Source organism: Phasianus colchicus, chromosome Z (assembly GCF_987193195.1).
Source record: "Phasianus colchicus chromosome Z, bPhaCol1.hap1.1, whole genome shotgun sequence".
Lineage (NCBI taxonomy): Eukaryota > Metazoa > Chordata > Aves > Galliformes > Phasianidae > Phasianus > Phasianus colchicus.
In genome coordinates this window covers 24060023-24066022 of record NC_143476.1, presented here as the reverse complement: position 1 = coordinate 24066022, position 6000 = coordinate 24060023, and positions in this window count along the sequence as shown.

The following is a 6000-nucleotide window of genomic DNA, read 5'->3' as shown; positions in this document are numbered from 1 at the left end:
TGCCCTCAGACCAGGGAATTCTCCCCTATCGTTTCAGAAAAGAGGATCACTTACTATTATGATGGTTCTTGCTTTCTGTGATCCCTGCACAAACATATTCCTGAATTTTGCTAATTGTTTATTTTGTAGTGAGAAATTTTCATAGTTAGTTTCAACAGCAGTAAAACAGAGTTTTGCATATATGAAGGCATATGAAGACATTCATAAATTCTTCTATTCATTCAGTTGAATAAAATTAAAAAACACATATAGGAAATGAAAGAATCACCCCACTTAGAAAGAACTAATCACTTATAATGTTTTATCAGTAAAGAGGTTTATGTGTGTGTGTGTGAGAGAGAGAGAGAGAAATAGGATTTTGTTCTTGATTACCTTGCAAGGAAAGGAAGAACAAACTCCGTAACAAATTCTGTCTTTCTCAGTTTCAAAAGATTATTTTAAACAAGTATGTACATCTTAGCTGAACTTACAGATAGACAACAAAGCTTTGAATTGGAATGTACAACCATGTTCCTTCCTAAACAAGGACATATTGGAAGAAACCTTTCTAGATAAAAGAGATCTGTGAAAAACTATTGCTTTCTCCATTTAGAAAACCATTTGTTCTCCAATAGGCATTTTGTTTCTGACACAAAGATATATGAGACTTGTCAAAGATTCGAAAGTACCACTATAAAGACAAAACAACCACTTGTAATTCATAACTCAGATGTTGTCAGTACCAGAGGTCAGCACGAGAAGAAGTTCTCCATTTTTTGTGCTCCTCCTGTATAAGCATTAAGGCCATCTATATGACAATTGCTTTCACATCTGTTGGCATGTATCGTCCCTCGCTCTTTTTTAAACAATTCTTTGCAGAAGAAATGTAATGGAGACCGCATCTTTAAGCAGTCCTGCGGACTCTCCTGAAAGACTCTGTGTCACACCTGCACTTGCCACATACTGCTTGCTGGTGGGTTCTGTCAAAGCCAGCTTTTCCTCAGAGCTCAGACATTGAAAGTTCGGGTCCACCTTTGAGGTTGTTGCCTGAGGACAGAACAAAAAAAAAGAAACCAAAACCACCATGATATCCGTCATATCATGTGACAGATAACTGTCTCAGCAGTGGGCCAGCACAAGGCTCCTTAATTATTTGTCTTTGTGGAGACACAGCTGTGCATAGAAGCGAGCACCATCCCAGCATCACCCACAAAGAACACAATCACTTCCTCCCACCTACTGCAGTTTTGGCCCTTGAACAGACATTGTTGTGCAGATCTTAGATGTGTGTGCTTTGCATGTCCCTCTTTCATGCTGTATGACCAGCTGCGAGCTACTGCACCCAAATGAGTACGGCAGCACATGCTTTTGTGGTGAAAGTGGCCAACCACTGGAACCCACTTCTTCAGAGTAAGATACACTGTAGCTGAATGCTATAGGCTTGTTGCAGAGCTAGTTGGATGAAGGCCTACAGCCCCTGCTTTACCAAATATCAGCCTAAATGAGCTAATGGTCCCTTATGACCTTTAAATCCATGAAACAGCAACTGCTAAACTGCTCTATACTGGACTGCTACAATAGAAATCTCTCCTGTTTAGTTTCAGACCGGTCCACATCATAGGATCCATGCATTGTCACACAGAAGTAATTGCTATAGAGGTGTCCGTGTGTTCATAGAATGTCTCTGATCTTCTTCTACAGATGAGAGGCTTTTGGCCTCCCTTTCTTCCTCGCTCCCAAGCTCCTGTCTCCACAAGGCCCTGCTGGTTGTGTAGGTCCACAGCCTGGGGAGCCATGGAAGGCCCAGGAAGGCACACATCCAGGTGGAGCCAAGCTACTGAGCTGCTTTCTGTCAAAATGTTTCTCAAAATCAATGGTGTCACCAGAAAAGTTGCTCTTTCAACACATCAGCTTTTTGGCTTCCAAGCAGTCCTGGCAGGACTGCTTACTATAAAGAGAAGATTCAAGAAATTAAGGAAGAGAAATTGTTGAGCTAAGACTGCTCTAAGATCAGAAATTTATTGTATAGGAAATAATGTTCTATCACTCCCCTGAGGAAGAGGCTGCTAGCCAGCTATAATAGGTTACTTTTATCTCCAATTTTTATAGGATTCTGTAAAATAAGTTAATTAATGTGAATATTTATTATGAACAGGAAAGGTGATGTACTGGCCTCTGATATGTAACCTATATCCTCAAAAATATTCTTCATAATAACACCCTCAGGCTTTCAGATCAGCTTTTTCTTGACCCCTCTCAGTTTGGGGTTGAGGACAGTTCTTGCAGCTGGCATGAATTGGTGCATAGAGGCAGACTGCCTCCTTCTGGTAGGGCATTTTGTATTCACACTGACTTTTCCAGATCCATCACCAGGTTAGGAAAGTCCTAGGTCTTATACACAGATTTCAGTGTTCCTGTTTCATGCCCTGAAATGCTAACATAACTACCAGTCCAAAGCACATTTCTCCTGGAAGATCTCAGGCTTTGAAGGGGGTGTTCCTGTGTGTCACTGAGATGTTCTCTATCTCCACCTGATTAGATGGGATCCAGCAGTTGTACTGAAAGAAAGGATGGAAACCAAGCCACACCAGTGTCCTCTCCCCAAGCATGCATTGCCCAGGTTTACAGCAAATTTGTGCTAAGCATTCTCAGAGGTGAGGGAAATGATAGCATAACTTTCTACACTGGCAAAAGGAATCACAAGCAATTGACTAACAACTCCTTAGGTAAGACAGCTATTGTGCATCTTATTTAGTACTCCCTCCCCTTATAAAATACCACCACTGTGTCTTGAGGGTCTTTTCATTTACTATATCTCTGTAATAGGCTGTGGAGTTCAATCATTTTTCCATAATCTCTTTTCTAGTCATGATGAGACATTTGCTGTTATTCCCTAGATTGTCTCCTTGAATTCAGCCTCATTATTTTATCATTTTGACAATGAACTGCATTTGCCATCTGCTGGCTCCAAATCTCAATATAACCCAAATCCCTTGGAATCTGGTTACACTGTTTCTTGTTATTTGCTCATCTTCCAATTTCTGCATCATCTGTAAACTTGGAGCTTTCCAGCCAGATTCTGTTCTCCATTTTTTAACCAGTGTAAATCTGGATGTTCTCCACTAAGGTCTGCGGAATTACTCCAGAGTGAACAAACGGAAACCAGAGCTGGATATTGCCTAGGTTTTCAACACTCTCATCCAAGTAATTTTATATTTATATATAGACATATGTTATGAACAACAGATGTCCTAGAGCTGACCTTGAGAACACTTTTCATCTGTTTTGTTCCTATGCCATTTTTCTAGTTGACACCCATTTTACTTCAGTCTCATTGTTTGTGTGAAGTTAATTCAATATTAATGAACACATTCTTACTCTTAGGAATGAAGCTTTGGCAAAGCAAGAGTACTTTCAGGCTATGTTTACAGTCCTTCCTTTTTTCCCCCCTTTCCTTTCATTTTCTTTTTCCTTTTTTTTTTTTTTTAAACTGTGTAGCAAAACCACTACACACATCTGGGGACAGTAGGTTTACTGTGCTCCCTGGACTAAACAATATAAACATGCAAAGTGCCTGGATGCATGCAGCTTGATAGTCCACAGCAATGTGGAGGACACGCCAAGTAGAACTGCTGACCTGTTACACAGCTATACAATTTAGCATTATGAAATCCCTTCCCTTTCCCACACCTCTGGAACACCACTGTGAGGCAGAAAGTTAAGCATGTTTTGTCACTACAACTCTGTCTCCTCTCGTTTCTCTCATGCTAGTGAATCTCATCTGACATAATTACATTTTTCAGCATAAATGGGAAAAAGCTCCAGGCACGGAGGAATAGCTCAGAGGCAGATACCATAGGATGCTTATGCAAAACATTACTGCACATTTTGAAGGGATTTCATCTCTACTGTTTCCTGCGAACACGTGTTCCTAAACCCTACCTTTTCCTCAGAGTCTTTCATTTTGCATTTTGTCCCATCTTCCATCCCAGTAGGAGAAATGACATAGAACTGTGCTGTCCTCCACCATACAGCACCTAGTATTGTCTGTGGAAATGGGAGTAATGTGATCTTGTAACTTGAGACTGTCTCATAATGTGCACACGCAAGGGAGCTCAAGTGTTTTTGGCATTACTTTACTGTCAAGCACTAAACTTCTAGCTCTCTTGGCAACATGTGGTGCAATTTATATATATATTTCTATGTAGTTTCCTAGGTTTTTAACACAAGAAAATATAAATAGTGCCACGTGCAAATAGAACAGCCCACCCATGTGGTCCATCAGGTTTTGAAATACAAGCATTTTTTTGAAATACCAGACTTTGCTGTTCCCCATGTTAAAGGTCTAATATCACCAGCTGGCTGCTCTGGTGAGCAGCAGTGCCCTGAGGACAACCCTCAGAGCCACCACGCTGAACTGTAATTCAAACACCGTGTAAGAGGAAGCCCCCATTTAATGAACATTAGCTTATTATGTAGTTGTCGGAGAAATGACTCAAAAGTCATGTCTTAATTTCAGCTGGGACAGAGTCTTTTTCTTCATAGATTATGAAAGAATGAGTGGGATCTTGCCCTGTGTTTTGTTTCCCCCAGAACCTATTCCTCCTCTTTCATAAAATATGGGAGATTAGTCAAGTCTTCTAGATATGATGCTGATTACTTGCTACATAAAAATTATATGGTAAGGACTACAGTAGAGCATCTCATAGGGAGGGTAAATCATAGAATCATAGAATCATGGAATCATCAAGGCTGGAAAAGACTTCTAGGTTCACCAAGACCAGCCATCGACCCACACCCACCATGCCCACTAACCATGTCCTTCAGTGCCACAAATCCACACAGTTCTTGAACACCTCCAGGCATGGTGACTCCACCACTTCATGACATCACACGTTCTGAGAAGCTCTTCCTAACACCCAATCTGAATCTCCCCTGGTATAACTTGAGGCCGCTGTCTCTCATGCTAACATGGAGTTTCAAGGGAAGCAATTAGAACATCTTGTCTGAAAACTGAAGTTATTTAGGGTCAAAACAGAGAAAAGGCTTTCTTCCTTCTGTGTCCTACAGAAAAACATAGAGCAATATCAGACTAGCAAGAAAATCAGGTGAATAGAAGAGTCAGCGTTTAAAAGAGGAAATTGATCCTTGGCTTCAGGATGTATTTCCTGCTGACCTTCAAACACAACCATTACTGCAGACCTTCAAAGAAACTGCAGCTTTCAAAGAAAGATTAAAGACTCCTCACAATGAAACAGAAAGCGTTCTACTGGCACTTTATACTCTCTTTCTGTCCTTCCCACATCCAAAAGTGTTTTGCCAGTACAGCTGAAGGAGGCAATAAGGCTCTGGCTCTGAGTTCTGTACTGCACTTCAAGGAGAGTGGACACATTACAGCCATCTTCTCATTGCTTCGGTGCCAGATAGCACTTGGCTGGACTGATAGGAGGCTAGAACTCAGGCTAGCCCTGAGCCATCATCCTGCAAATGCCAGTGGAGGGTGAAGCAGGGCTGCCCATCTGATTACCTACTATGGAGTAGTTCTCCCAAAACCTGAGAATCTCACTTCCAGAAGGCACACAAGGAGCTGAGTTACCCAGCTGTCACCACAAATGTGATGAAATGCCAGTGTTATCCCTTTTGGCCAGTGCTGATCCTTTGTATGTGAATCCTCACTGACAGATCGCATGTCGTAGAGGGACTATGATATACTCTGACATCAGTGAAACATACCTCCTATGAGCTATAGGAGAAGGTGCAGGAGATACACTGATAAATGAGTATCCAATGCTGCCAGAACAGAACAATTTACAACGTTTTGGACATGGTTGCCTTTACCTGTACTCTATAGGATGAATTACGTTGTAGAAACAGCAGTGTAGAGGTGCTGAAACTGCAGGAGAAACTCAGAGCCCTGACTAGATACTTCAACCTCTTGCAGAAGCTCTTACCAACCTTGTGCTCCAGACTTCTCTGTGTGCCGTGTACACCAGCAGGAAGCATTCAGAATATGGTTTCTGA